Source organism: Brassica rapa, chromosome A05 (genome assembly GCF_000309985.2).
Source record: "Brassica rapa cultivar Chiifu-401-42 chromosome A05, CAAS_Brap_v3.01, whole genome shotgun sequence".
Classification (NCBI taxonomy): Eukaryota; Viridiplantae; Streptophyta; class Magnoliopsida; order Brassicales; family Brassicaceae; genus Brassica; species Brassica rapa.
In genome coordinates, this window is record NC_024799.2 from 7,546,196 (window position 1) to 7,563,004 (window position 16,809).

The following is a 16,809-nucleotide window of genomic DNA, read 5'->3' on the forward strand; positions in this document are numbered from 1 at the left end:
ACTCATATGAGTTTTAAAGCGCAAAAGAGTCAAGGAAGCATATTTTCTTTGGTTTAGGATTTCCTTTAGTTAACTTTGTGTACACATGATTGAATTTCCTTTGGTTAACTACACACAGACACAAAGACATTTCATGCTGATCATAATATGATCTCAACCACTATCTACAATATGTTGGAATGAAAGAAATGGTCGATGTATATTGAAATTAAATGGAGTGTTTATTTTTAGTACAAGAACACCAACAGACCAATATGAAGAGCAGAAAAAGGTTTTCAAAATAGATATCATGGATCTCAAACCAGCATTTTATTATAAAGAAGATCAATCTCAAAGAAAAACAATCAAACATAACATGTTCAGAGACAGCAACTTCAAGACGAAAACGAAATATCATCAAGTGATAAGTACCAACATTATCTTAGTAGGAAAAAGGCTTTTTTGATATCAGATTATTGTTTAATTTTTTTATTATCTTTAAAGTTATCTTAGTTTCTATGTTCGTTTGTTTTAGTTTTATAACTTTGTATATCCGATGCAGTAACTGAATTTTAATCTATATTTTAAATTTTAATATTTTATAATTTAGACATTTTACAAAATAATAATTACTATTAAAATTTCATATTACCAAACATAAAATATAAGATTCTTTATATACATTTATTTAGTTACAATTTTTTTTCAGAAATAAATATTTATTTAAACATATTATTGGATAAATAATTTTTTTTTTATAACTGTAGTGTGATCCTAAACGCTTTCTAGGCCTAAGGACTAATCACTACGAAGCTCGCAAGATACATATTTTCTTACCACTTAAAGCGTCCCTGGTGGCGAAAGGGAATCAAACCCACGACGGTACTCACAGTTATGAGCCCTTTACCATTAGGCCAAAGACCACCTGGTTAAAATAAAAAAAAATTATAGTTAAATGTTATATGCAGCATCATATCATATACAGTAAAGACTCTATATAATAATAATAATAATAATAATAATAATAATAATAATAATAATAATAATAATAATAATAATAATAATAATAATAATATTGGGACTATCGTATTTTATTAATTTATAAAAAATCTTATTTTACATTTTATCATTTAAAATATATTTTTATTAAATAAAAAATATTTTATTTTACCGTATATACATTAATTAAAATTTTGAAATATGAACTAAATATGACTTTATTTATGATTTGATGTATATAAAATATGTTTCATAGAATTTAATGTGGCTTTAGATATAATTTACTAAATATTATCAAAATATATTAAAATATTAAAAAATATAAAGATAATTCAATTATGAATAAAAAAATAATCTTTTTTTTACATTTATATAAAATATATATACATATACATATAAATTACTAATTATGATTTTAATGGACCACATAATTACACAGAACATTTTAAAAAAATATGAACTTATCAATTTGTGTCATATTTTGAATAATCCTAACTTAGAACCGCATAAATTTATTAATTTATCGATTATTAATTTATAGATTTACTATACAAAAATAAAAATACTAATGTTTAATGTTTTAACGTACAACTAGAGTTGATCTTAGAACAGATCTTTGAATACTCATATTTATTAGATTATACTCAAAGACTGGACTTGTTTGTAGCAGTTGTCTGTTTTTTTAAAATGGGGACAACCCGCAGTTATCACTTATTATTAAATAGATCATAAATGCATAATAAATTAAGAAGATACGTTAGATCGTGCAATGACGGCGCCAAATATACTCACATCTCTCTTCTATAGCTCCAACTAATATAAGTACTTTATGACTAGAAAAGCAAAAGGTACGTAGATTTATTGATAGAACGGAGTATATTTTTAGAGTTGTGTTGTTATTGCGTGGGTACACGTAAAGCCAATTCAGATGTGGCGTTAAAAACAAAACTAACGGCTAAACTCTCTTTAAGTGATGTTCATGTGCCTCGAAGAATCATGATTCAGGCGGCAAAATTTAGTGGCCACGACCGCATTTCACGTTTTTCTTTTATAAAAGTATAAATTTTTTTGAACAAAATTATAAACTTAAATCTGACCCCAGAAAACAATAAACAAAAATCAAGTCTTTTCGGCAGTGAATTCGGGGCCCATAACGGCGATGTGTCTCCGCCGGATACATTAAGGTCTAGGGTTATTCCGTAATTCAAATATTGTTAAAACATTGTTATTTGATAAGCTAGGTTGTTAAATTGCGATAGATAAGGTTGCACAACTGATGATTAGACCGTTGTGCATAATCTTGATAGATTTAGACAGGTATGTTATATTTTGATTAATAGGTGGAAGATTTATCGTGAAGTTAGGGGATCAAAGTTGAGTTCTTCCACTGCGATTACAATTATGTTTAGAATCAAGAATTCCGATCGATTCTTCATTGTATAAATCTTTTGAATTAGTGTGGATTTTGATGTGGAATTTCTCGGTTATATATATAATTATCAAATTTTAATGCTAGCCTCCTAGGTTGAAGGAAAATTAATTACATATTTTAGTTTGTTGATAAATACTGAACTGGTAAACTTCATAGAACTTGGGTTCAAATTTTTTTAATATATAGAACTACTAACTAAAAGTCTGGATTTTATATACATTTAACATAACAAGAGCATGTAATATAACATATGTGATATGTTAATATGTTATGCAATACAACTATGCATCTAATCAGGCCCTTTCTCAAAAAACAAAAAATAACTATGCATGCAATCGACACAAAAATGCATAACGCAGAAAAACTATTTTTGTAAATTGCTGCGTACAAATGCTTGATACTCACTTTGATCTGTTACTTCTTTTATCTTTGTTGCGTAAAACCAAGTACATTAGAAACACTATAAATCAACACGCTATAAATTGATAATATGATAAAGTAATAAAATTTTCCATACCTAAATTGGGTTAGTGTAAACTATTACATAATTTAATAAAACAACTATTTGAAAAAACATATAAATATATGATCCTAATATAAATAGCTTAAATATAAAAGTTTTACGTACAAACAAATTTGAACGCAATCCTAATTTTGTTTTCAAAAGAAAGAAAGCAATTTGAAACCTTATTCCAAATCGAAGTGTCAATACCTCAAACGTTCTTTAATTTTGGCCCCTACAAACTCAAGCGACCAGAAAAACCCACTATGTAAATTAATTCTTGTGGGATAAATTATTGAAACCTTACACATATGAAGCCACTTTTGTTCACTTCTCATTCACTGTCACGACTTTAAGCTGACAAAAAGAGACTTTCTAACATTTATGTAACTCATGAAGGTCGTGATGTTTATCTTCATAGACACCAAGAGTGGAAACTCTTGATAAGACATTGCGCATCACAATACCAATGCGACAACGCTGTTAGTATAATATCTCATTTTTTTCTTCTGCAACTCTGGTTAGGACAAGTCATTTGATAAATATGCTTCCAAATGGCATAAGAATCATTATAAAACATTTTCCTTTATTTCCGACAATGGCACTGCTTTCATTATAAAACTCTGGTTGTGACTCACAAACTTTATTCTAGGAAACTTTAGAACAGAGAAATATATTTTATTTTAATTTTTTTGGGGATTTACCAAATATAACTCAAAATTTGATTTTGATTGCAAAAGTATACCTAAACTTAAATCAAATACAAAAGTAATCAAAAAGTCTCGTAAAATTACAGCCAGCCCCTTGTAACCAAACAAAAAAACAAAACTCATTTTTACGAATATAGTCCTACTAAATCTTCTTGAGTCTTCTAAGATTCTGTTAAGTATTCTGGACAACGTCCACGGAAGTCGTCTGGTATAGTTGATCTTAAAAATAATTTATAAATTTTGTAAAAATATATTTTGATAAGCGAAAAATTAAAATCATGTAATTATAAACAGTTTTAAATGACATAAATTAAGATATAGTATAATTGAATTGTTTTCAACATAGATGAGTGAAAGTAGTGAATCATGATATTCTTTGGTCTAGGGTTTGGCAATATATATTGTAGTATTGTATGTATTCTTAGGGTTAGATTTTGGAAAGTTTAAATGTTTTTTAGAAAAATTAAATTTTTACCTACATGTGATTATTTTTGTGTATAGTAAACACCTTTTAAGTTAAATTTGATTTTATAAAGTGTTTAGTTAATTAATTTAGTTTATAAGTTATGTTTAGGGTCTAGACGACAAACATGTAAGTCGTCTGGCGATTAGAAAACTTTTGTCTTCTAACTCCCGCTAAAAATAATTTAGTTTCCCGCTAAAAATTTTGAAGTCTTTTGGGCGACTTACAAGTAAGTCGTCTAGTAAGTCTTCTGATCAAAAATATTTAACCTTATTGGAATTTTTGTCTTCATATATAAAGAAAAATTTACACATTTTCTCTATTTCTCTCAAATGACTGCAACAAAAATGGTATGTTCCTCATTCTACAACTCTCCAACCTCTCTCTAATCTCTTTGAATTTATGAACATAAAACTTTATATCAATTTATTATTTTTGTCTCATGTTTTTCTCACTAGTTTATCTTGTTTTGCAAGTTTTTCTTCACATGGTTCTCATTTTCCACTCATTTAAAGGTATATTTATTAATTTCATATATGTATTTTTATGTGTTCTATAAATGTAGACCTATCTAATATTTCACTCATTTTCTCAGTTTTAGAACCATTTGAACGTTTTTGGAGATGCAAGTTTTTTAGATCTGGATTTGCATATGTAGGTTTTTCAGATCTGGAAGACTTCTTGGCTAGAAAACTTCCAGGAAATATTCCAAACGACTTCCAGGAAGTCTTCTAACGGAGTCTTCTCCTATGTCTCTCTTTCATAATAGATTTGAGCATTTTGGTAAGTTTTTATGTTTGATTTTTCTTCATTTGGTAACCTCCTGTTGCATAAAGTTCATACCTTTTTTCCAAACTAAAACTCTGCAAACCCACTCTAATCTCTTTGACTTTAAAACACTAAACTTTATATGAATTTTTCATTTTTGTCTCATGTCTTTCTCACTAATCTATCTTTTTGTTGCAGGTTTTAATCAAATGGTTCTCATCTTCCATTTGGATATGTACTTTGTGTGTTCTATAAAAGTATGTCTATCTAACTTTCCACTCATTTTCTCTATTTTTAAGTCATTTGAACGTTTTTCTGATATAATATACAGGTTTTTCAGATCTGGGTTTGATATAATACGTTAGAAGACTTCCAGGAAGTCTTCCAGACGACTTCAAAGAAGTCTTCCAGACGACTTCAAAGAAGTCTTCAAGACGACTTCCCGGAAGTCTTCTGACGGGGTCTTCTTCCATATCAAGTGAAGTCTAAGCTTGTCTTTGTAGACGAATGATCTATAATAGTTTTGTTTGTGGTATGTTTTGTTATTTGCATGTGTACTCCTTTAGTTGTGACTCTTTTTGTAAATTTGAGATATTAATAAAAAAGTTTGGTAAATATGTTCATTTTCCACAATATTATCTTGCCAGTATTATTTGACATAATTGAAGTTATTGATACAACTTCAATAGCAAAACACAATAACACAAAAAATTAATCAAATTGATTTCATCTAAAGGAGATGAATTCTAAAGAAAACTTAGTCAAATTCACAAAAGAAAATATTACATAAGTTCAAAGCTAGAACATTTTCATTAGGTACATAAGTAAAAAGTATATCTTATGATCTGAGAAGATACATTAAACCATGTTACTTGATATTCTTAAAGTTACTTAACACTTTTGAAAATTAAAGTTACCTAACAAATTTACAAAAACTAATGTAGATGAGTTCCACGGAAGTCTTTTCAATTAGCTAGAAACTTTACTAAATGTTGGTAACCTCATAAATATCAACAATTAAGTTATAAATTTCATTCAGTAGCCCCAATATTGATTAATATACATGAATTAACAAAAAAATTAAAAAGTCTTTATAGTTTTAGAGAAAATGAAAGTTTATTAAATATCGACGCAGACGACTTCCACGGAGGTCGTCTGGTAGACTTCTAGGAAGTCGTCTATTTAGGTTAGTTTTGCAATTGATTTTTAACGTCCATTCGAGACGACTTCCATGTAAGTCGTCTAAGAAAAACGGTTAGTTTTGCATTTGACCGGATTGTGTCAGAAATTTGACTTTTCCTGGACGACTTACACATAAGTCGTGTAGTATAAAATTAAAAAATAAATATTTTGTTATACCTAAACGACTTCCATGTAAGTTGTCTCAGGTTAGTTTTGCAATTGAAAAATAAAACAAAAAAATTATTTTTTAGAAACCATTACTAGTGATGCTCTAACCAATTAATAACGTTGCTCTTTTAGCGCTCTACCATTCCTAGATTTAAGTTTTTGAGGGAGTATCCTGTGTGGGGCTGTTTAGAAACAAGTGTTGTAAACGGTATTGACTCCTTCTATAAGGCCAATTAATCAACTTGATATTTTGTCGACCTAATGTGAAAAGATATTTTTGGTTCTTTTAGGAAACAAAAATGTCATGTTATACATATAATTCATATAATTTTAATACATTGTTTTTGTTCAGACGTTTAGCCATGTGATGTCGTATTATTACAATCATTTTTCATATATATATATAGCAAATGCTTTATTTAAAATACTGAGTTAGGTTAAATATTTAGAAAATTTCAATTTGTTGCTAAATTTCGTGGGTGAAAGAAAAAATTCAAGAACGAAGAATATCTATTGTTATTTTTTCACATGGTACTCCTTCGTCTCCCTACTATTGTATAATACCCTACATTCTGATAATTGTGTTCAGAGCCGAATCTGATAAATTCAGTTCCAGAAAAGCTTTCAAAATTCAAAATTCAAAACAAGCAGAGAGAGATAACTTTTTGTGTTATCTTGGCCCTATAAAAATATAATATGTCCGGTCTTGAAGCACATGCTTTGTTAGTTTATATTAAGGCCTGACCCTGGTTATGTTACTCTTTGGAGTCTATGTGGTAAATTCAGACACAAACACAATATATATATATATATATATATATTTACAATACTCGTGTTTGACGTTTTTATATGTTATGGTTTACTTCAGAATTTAACGATTCCAAAATGTGGAAAGGCTACATCCAAATTTAGATAAAGGGCACTAAACTCGTGGACAGAGTCGGTCACATATTTGGCCCACTTGTAACTGATAAGGACTTTATTTAAATCCTAAGTCAAATCAATGTAGTATTTAAGAGTCAATCTAATTCTAAGTGATTTCAATGCAAAGAGAATACATGTTTATACTTAATCTAAGTGCACTCAATATAATGAGTGACTAGATTTTGATCCGCGCTTTCAAAGCGCGGATTTATTTTTGTTTTTTTTTTCAATTGACAAATATTTAGTAAATGGATCACATTTTCATATATTTGTGTTTTATTTTATAAAAGACTTAAAATTTTTATCTTTATTTATCGTATTTCATTTTAAATGACTATTTATGTTTAAAAAATTAAACTTTACTTTTTTAATGAATTAAGTTGGTATAACTCTGATAAATTAAATTTATTATGGGGTTAATATTGTAATTAAAAAATTATATACTTTTAATAAAGATTTATACTTTTCAATTAGAAAAATTAATTATTTTTATGAATGCTTAAATTATATTAAGAAAAGAAAAAAATAATAATTAAGAATAGTTGAAAAAAAATTATTTGAACTTGGACTCAATAGCCCAAAGGAAAAAAAAAGTGAGAATTGAATCTGATTTTTTAATAGGCCCAAATGGCCCAAGAGAGATTTGATGTGGGCTGGATCCAAAAATAATGACCCAATATAGATTTGTTATTAATATTACTTAATTGCCCTTAATGAAACATGCAATGTTAGTGAAGGAAAGGGTAGGCTAAGGTAATTATGACAATAGGATCCTGCTTTAATAGTATAGATATGATTTAACTAACAAGACTCTAAGCAATAAATTAACTAACTTTCAAACAATAGGATAAAGAAGAACTGATGGGTCTATGAATTTGACTAAAAATGATTAAATTCTAATCTAGAATGACAAGGTATCAATCAAGATATTCTCTTAAATCTAGCCAACAAGACTAAACAAGTTCTTTGTCAAGAAAAATGCTCATTTACTCTTATTAATCCAACATCAAATGACTTTGGTATGTGTCATTCAAGTGATCATTAAAAGTGAGTTTATTAACTATCTAAGCTCTCCTTACATCAAATGTCTTTGGTTAAGCCAGCAAAGAGCAAGTTTGAGTTGGTTTAGACATTTCATCGAACACCTTCCGGACAATGAAATATCTAGAGTTCTAATCTAAAGAGGTCAACTCTAGACTAGCATTAAGATCACTCAACAAGCAAGGAAATAAATTAATCTAAACACTCTAGATCTTCATTTTATCATCATAATCATCATAATCCATGAATCCAAAAATGACTACTCACTCATTATTATGATAGACATTAAGTCATTGGTTGATTTAAAACTAAACATGATTAATGATCAAAGCAATTAAGCAAACACAAAAAGATATAGATCAAGATTGAATCTTTTACTCCAAAATTGATTTCATAGATAACAAGACAAGTCTAAATTTTGGTCTAAAAAGTATTTATAGAAGCCTAAAAAACGAGCTGGATCAACCCAACAAACCTAGATTGACCCATAAAAAGTTAGGTCTTTTCGTTTGTAGTAACCTGATAAGGCCGTAGCGACTTGTCTTGGCCAGTACAATGGTGGCCGCTACGACACTTAGGTGCTTCAGAAATCTTGATTCCATAGCGACTACTCAATGTTGCTATGGGTGGCTGCTGCAGAAGGTGCTCCAATATTAGCGGTCTCTCCAACCCGCTACACAAGGTCGTTACCGTACTTCACCGTTTCAAGCTTCCGTCTCGTAGCGACTATACCATATGGTTGCGTTGGTCAAGATCTAGTATATTATTATTTTCGTATACAGTTACAAGAATATTATTTTTAATAATTGTAGATTTCATAATTTACATATGCTCTGAAAAAACTGTAATCCCATTGGATTGATTTAACTCTAAAAGTTTAGCATATTTTCTACGTTCAAAATGATGGGTATTGTTGACGCTATACCAACTACATAGTTAAATCTGAGTATGAGGTTCTCAAATAAACTTTGCTAAAAAATATATCCCTTTTTTTATAACCGTGGGATTCTAAATGTTTTCTAAATCCAAAGACTAACTAATTAATCCTACAAAGTTTTGCATCCGTATATACGAGTAATCCATCTAAATTGCACGAATCAAATCCATATCGGAAGTTCTAAGTGGAACCCATTTAGCAACCAGGTCAACACCACTTTGTTAAAATATAACTTTTTACAAACCATCATTTAATTCACTTAATTACGAATATAATTTTTCGAATAGTTTCAAATTTTATTTACGAATTTTATTTTTCGAATAGTTAAATCTTTATTCAATAATTTATCTTTTTCCTCGAAATGCTATTTGCATAAACAGGATGAAAGATATTGTTAGGATACATACAGGGCTGGCTGAAGCATAGGAGAAGGGGGGGGGGGGGGGGGGGGGGGGGTTGGACCCAGGGCCCAATTTTTTTTTTACATAATTAGTGTTCAAATGGGGCATGATTTAAAAAAAAAATTAAAAAAAAACCCAAAATTTTTATGTTATCCATAAAGTATATGTAAATTTTTTTTTTTGAAAAACTATTTTGTCCAAGGGCCCATAATTTTCTTGAGCCGACCCTGGATACATAGGTTCGATTCTACGCCAACGGACTACATTAAAGTCCTTAGAGACCATAGCCCGTGGGAGACATGATAAAAACAGTAAAAACAAACCGAAAAGGATAGGTCAAGCAGGCTAAGAATCAAATCACACACGAGATTACATAATTAGTGTTCAAATGGGGCATGATTTAAAAAAAAAATTAAAAAAAAACCCAAAATTTTTATGTTATCCATAAAGTATATGTAAATTTTTTTTTTTGAAAAACTATTTTGTCCAAGGGCCCATAATTTTCTTGAGCCGACCCTGGATACATAGGTTCGATTCTACGCCAACGGACTACATTAAAGTCCTTAGAGACCATATCCCGTGGGAGACATGATAAAAACAGTAAAAACAAACCGAAAAGGATAGGTCAAGCAGGCTAAGAATCAAATCACACACGAGATTACAAACCCGCATCAAACCACGTACGCATAAAAATAACATCGAACTTCTCACTGCTCCCTTGTCCTAGCATGTCATTAAGCCAGCAAAGCCATGAGTGTCATCCAATCTAATTCGCACCGATTGCTTAATGAACCCAAGACATTATTAAGTTCATAGGAGAAATAAATCAGGAATTACGATGCCAAAAGAACTTAAGGATCAACGATCCCCAACAAAAGGGTAAGCGCACCAAAGCCCACTAACTCAAGACCCTTACTGATTACTGCAAACCTGAGATTATTGATACTGGATCTGTAACCGAGAAAAAACAGGAGAAGCCTTTGGAACATCTTTAAAAAGACGACTTTCTATGGCATCATCTAGGAGGGAAGCATGCCGAAACCAAACTGAAACAACTAGGGAAGAGAGGCGAAGCTTAAATAACACAGTAACTCCAAACCAAACAAAGTAGAGCAAATCACCGCATAAGTGCGAGAAACACAAGCTTGAAGATGGAAAAGACCACACCACCTTAAAGAAAACACCTACGAAACAGAAGTAAAAACTATTAGACGACCACGATGGACCAATCCACATGAATATAATTAGCTGGGCTTCGGCCTGGACACTTCTCATGTTTAATCAAAAAACAGAAGGATTCATATTGCCTTGACAAAAAGAGTATGACTGTGTGATCGACTGATGGAAACGTGTTATCCACGCGTCATAAATGCCTCGCATATCTTCAAGCCTATCTCTTAACTCACGATCGGGACTTGTCGATTCAATAAGTCCTTTTAAGCTCTCCTTTTTTGTTTCTTCCCCTTTTAATCATTTTTTTACCAGGTGTGGGCTAGCTTTGTGCGAAGCAAAGCGAGCTAATATATATTTTTTAATAATTTTATTTTAATACTCTATCTCTTTCAAAAAGATACATATTTAAAAAAAAAAAATTTCAAAATGATAGATTTTTTTAATTTCCAATGCACTTTTTTAACAACTAATAATGACTAATTGTAAACTAATTGTATTTTCTAAATTTTTATTGGTTTAAAATTATAGGAAATAGACAATCACAAAAAATTATGCAATTAATATTGAAATTTAATACTCCCTCTGTTTCTAAATAAGTGTTATTATGATATTTTTCATACAAATTAAGAAAGTGACGGAATATATGTAAGTTGTTATTAATTATACCTCTCTGGCCAATAGTATTTGAGATAAATAAAATTATATTTATAAAATCAATGCAGTTTTTTAATAATTTTCAGGTGAAAACAAGTATAATTTTCTTTGGAATTGTAAAGTGACGTTTTTTATGACAACAAAAATGTTAAAATGACACTTATTATGAAACATAAGGAAGTATATTTTATTAATCCGTGTGAAAAAGCTAAAACATGTATCATTTTGTAACGGAGAGAATATTATTTTTATATTTATGCTAATGTATTTAATTAGATATAAATATTATTTCTTTTGTGTGTTTTTGGTATTTTTAACCAAATCTCAATTGTTTATTGTGTGAAATTTTTTTATGTATTGTTTATAGATGATTCTTCTATTTAGAAATTGAATCTTAATTTAACATAATTTTTTTAATATTAAAGAGTCTAATTTAAAAAAATGGTTTAAGTGCAAACACACTCAATCTGAAAAAAAATCTTTATTTTATTAGTACATGTTCTTGGCCACAGAACTATGTAGATAACTTGAATAAAACTCAATAATACATACCACATTGATTTTCATGATCATTTTAAAGAAATCTGATACTTGCATATCAAGACCCAATGTGCATGTTAAACATGTATTGCTAAATATTAAAAAAATTTAAATTAGTGTCATGTTATAAAAATATAACAATGTTAAATTAAATTAAACTTTGAATAAAATTTACATTGTGTCACAAATAGTAGTTAAATATTTTCCTTCTTCAATGAGATATTTTAAAGGTTCAACATTCACAATTTCGTCAATAATATCTAAAACACAAAACATTAGAAAGAAAAATTCGTTAACAAACATATCATAAATAAGACACATGAATAAAAACAAAATAAAATATAGAAAATATACCGACTAAATATTCCTTTTCCATATTGACATTCCAATATTTTTTTAAATTCTTTGAATTATCATTATTTGTTGACTCTTTTGGAAAATCATCACAAAATATGACTTGGGTTGTTATATAGAAATTTATCTTTAAAAGCAGAGGAATTGTTATATTTTATGATATAATCAACGAAAATGAAATTATGCAGAATAAAAGAATCCCCTTAAGATAATGTATATCAAAAATTACCAAAAGACAAGTCAATAGAAGCACGAGTCCTAGTTCTCTACAAATTAAATTTCAAATAAGTGACTAACAAAAAATCATATAATTAATGTGAATCAATAACAAAATAAATTAATATATTTACAACGGCATCAACCAACACCAATTCAATTAAAACAAATTTTGATTTTTTCATGATTCTAAAGTATCAACATTTTTACTATAATTTTATAGCAATCTTTAGCCGACTCAATAACTCTAATAAGAAAAGTGAAATGGGGTTTTTTTTTCAAAAAGGCAACATTTGAAAATGTTTCATATTATTCAAAGATGAAGTTTTGTGTGTATTTCCCATCAAACGTATGATGAGAATATATTACTATCATGGCATAGAATTGGCAAATTATTATAATACATTATTAAAGTGGGTACTAAGATAAAGGCGGCATCATAATTCTTTGTATTAGCATTTACATACTACTATAACTATAATACGACATAGACTAAGATAAATATCACTTAAACATTATTTATATCATTAAACTATAAAGTACAATAAAAATAGATTATGTTCCACATCTGGTAACAAATATGATTTAAAATTACCAGTAACAAATATGATTTTAAAACAAAATAATAAGAATTAGTTCTAACTCGTCAAAGTTACAAAATTTATTTAACAATTATATATCTAATTACAAAGCTTGAAATAGTTATATTATTTAAATTGATAAATTAATGACTTAGAGAAAAATAATAATAAATTAATAATTTAGCTAAATCCTAATAAAAACATAACAAATTAGTAAAATTAACTAAAATCATGGAGAACATGACAAATAAACAAAATCAAAATAATTATATATCTAGGGTCCGATTGGTAATGATTGTAGCTTTAATTTTTTTGCCGTAGAAAAAACATGTAGACTTTTTGCTGTGGCTTCAGATTTTGCTGTAGAACTTTATGGAAAGCTCAAAAATTGATGTGGATATTTAGCTCTACAAATCACTTGTACAGATGTAGGTTATTTTAAGAGTTGTGATTTTTAAAAGCTATAACCTAATAAAAATATGAAAAATAAGAAAAACTAACTAAAACCATGGAAAACATGACACATAACCAATATCAAAATAATTATATATCTAGTTACAAATTTCATAGTTATATTATTTAAATTAATAAATTATTAACTCAGCTAAAAAATTATTAATAAATTAATGACTCAGTTTAAACCTTTAAAACATGACAAATAAACAAAATTACATAAAATCATGGAAAACATGACAAATAAGCAAAATCACTTCATAAATAAATAGTATAGATCAGTGAATATAAAGTTGGTGGATCCACTTTTTCTTTAAATTTTATATGCTTAAGAATTTTTTTTAGAAAAAAAATAGTTTTAAATTTCTCTTTTATATACCTAATTTTGTTGTATAATGATTTTATATTTTAATTTAAATTTAGTTTAGTCTGTAGAACTATTTCTAGAGAACAATTATTACCGACAAATTATAATTAACTCAAAATAATAAATAATTTTGTGTGCATTTCAATAAATAGAGAATCCGTATAAACATTTAAGTTACACAAAATTCTAAATAAACTAAAAAATTTAAATCAATTATAAAATCATAAAAATAAAAATCTTTATTCCAAGCTAAAAGATATTTTTTTTGGCCAAAGTATCCAAAGAAACTTAGTCTATTAGATCTTTGGTTATTTTCAAAGAATTTGCACAATCCATCTCAAAATTTAATATACTTTTTTTAGTTTAATCATTTTTTATTTCTTCTGGACATCTTCCGTGTATACCCCCTCGTCATAATGTTGTTTGGAACATCTTGCTCTTCTCGCTCTTGATAATTGGTATCCTCTTTTGGCCGGTGGGGGCGGAAAATTTTCAATTTAGAAAGAAAAAGATGAAAACTATCACTTTCAAAAGCTTCAACAAAACTTTTTCAAAAAGAAAAAAAATCTTCAAAAAACACAAAAATAAAAAAGAACTTGCAGCATTTGATATGATGCGTTGCTAGAAATTGTAATTTTGAGATGAGAATTTGTCTTATACTAATGTGCAAAAACAAACAAAAATGTTAGGCTGTTAGGTGCGGGATAGATTTAATGCAGAAATAAAAGCAAAAGCTAATAATGTCAGAAAAATGACATTAAATCATCATCTTGGATCACGAGATCTCTCATTTGTTCCTTTCACTTATTTTTCTGTATATCCGTATCTTGGTTATGCCTTGTTGTTTACTTTACTTTCACCAATTTGATTGATTTATTATCCCCATGTTTTAGGATTTTTTTTAGGGGTGGGCAAAAAAATCGAACCGAACCGATCAAACTGAACCGACTGAACCGAAACTGATTCGAACCAAATCAAAGTTTATTTCAAATCATTCGGTTGAAGATTTTCCCAACCCGAACGGTTCAGTTCAGTTCAGTTTAAACCGAACCGAACCGATAAACCGAAGTGTTTTATAGTTATTTAAATTAAAAATATTAGTAAATTAAAATCTTAAGATTAAGCCCACGTAATTTTCTTTTACACTAAGAAAATCCTAATATAATTTGATTTCCATGAAACTAATATAATTTATTATACGGTTTCATGCTTTTGTGTAACCATTATTGTATTTCTCTCAAAGACGTGTTCTGTTTTCAATTTTTGTTAGTGAAAAGAACAATATGGAATCATGGGTGTAGAGTTATAGTAAAAATATAGATAAATACTCGTATAGTATATATATAACATATACTAATTATTGATTCGTTGCAGCTTTTTTTGATGATATCACATGGAAGATGACTTATTACATGCTTTTTTTAATTCTTAAGAGACAAAAATATTGTTTTTTTTTTTTATTTAGTTAATTTTGGTTTGATTGAATTCTTATAAAGTTATAAACTATATTTGTAACATTTTAAAAGGTTTTTATTTTGGTTTTATATTAAATTTAATTTACATACTTAATTTTTTATTATGACCAACATGATTATTTCATGACAACCATACATTTATGTATTAAAACATAATTTCTTGTACAATAAATAAACTAAGAAAAATCCGATTAAACTGAACCGAACCGAACCGAAATACAAACCGAATTGAATATGAACCAAACCGAATATAAACCGAACCGAACATAACCGAACCGAAATCGATCCAAACCAAACTAACTATGGTTTACTTCAGCTGAAAAAAATCTAGAACCGAACTAACCAAACCGAACCAAACTCGAACCGAACCGATAAAATAACCGAAGTGCCCACCCCTAATTTTTTTCGTTGCAAACAGTATTTTCATTCTATTTTCACTATTCAATGTCAGAGATTGAAAAAAAAATCTTTTGAAAAATAAAACATTTAGAAAAATATAGACGACTGAATCATCAAAAGCAATAATATAATTCATATGAATAAGTTGTTAACTTAGCTATTATTGTACAACTACTAGCAAGTTCCTTAATAACCATCCAAAGTTGCTTTTCTTTCTAACAATATATAAACCAAACTTCTTGCGATATATATTTGATATATCAAGAATATTCTTTGTTTGAAAAATAAAACTGGTATTAAATTATGTTATTCAATTGACTATTAAAAAAACTTTGTTCTATAAACTTTATTAAAAATTCATGGTAATTAATTTCAATAATATATTGTTGAATTGTTCCCACATAGATATATGTTGCAATAGACCAAAATATTGTTGGCAAAGTTTTGTTGTCAGTGCCGGGTTGATGAAAATGACTATCACTAAAACTAAGTTTTGAAAAAAAATATTGTGATCTATTGCATACTTCTCTGCACCAGGGTCTATGTATCACATGTATACAAAAGTTTTTTTTTTTTTGTAAGAAGGCATTCATATTAAATAGAGCAAAAGAAACAAAATATTACAAACCCATTGGTTTAAGAGTGTTAAGGGACAAGCCCAGATGAATAACGAAACACATATCAGTAGAACTTTTGTGGCCCAGTTTTAAATAAAAGACGCAGCCCCGAGGGGGTTGGGAGTCAAACCGTTTCAGAAAAGATCGTAGTTGTCTTGGTCAGTTTCCCCCGCCCCAGTTACGATCAGACGAGCCACCGCTGCATCATTGATGAACAAGCACGAGGGTTCGAGTGACGGAAGCTTTGAATGCGATTACGGACCTGCTTATCGATGGTTGAGATGATGGAATCAGCAGACTTGAAAGTTTGATTGTGAAGTCTTTGGTTTCGTTCATTCCAGAGCCAATAGATTGTGTTCTGGGTGGCAAGGAGAGTAAGGCGTTTTTCATCTTTGTTGGGGCCAAGAGTGAGAAGTTGTTGAAGTGTTGATAACCAAGAGTCGCTTGGAGTCAGTCGACATCGGCATGCAATCG

The 16,809-nt window shown here is 28.7% G+C and overlaps 1 long non-coding RNA gene across 1 annotated transcript; it reads right to left on the bottom strand.

The window, feature by feature from the left end:
- Positions 1 to 9,927: 9,927 nt before the first annotated feature.
- On the bottom strand, positions 9,928 to 15,371 carry LOC103867915. The gene is made up of 2 exons (XR_001958515.2): positions 10,628 to 15,371; positions 9,928 to 10,229 (listed from the first exon to the last, which is right to left on the bottom strand). It is a non-coding gene; the product is annotated as an uncharacterized LOC103867915 (long non-coding RNA).
- Between the last annotated feature and the right edge of the window lie 1,438 nt (positions 15,372 to 16,809).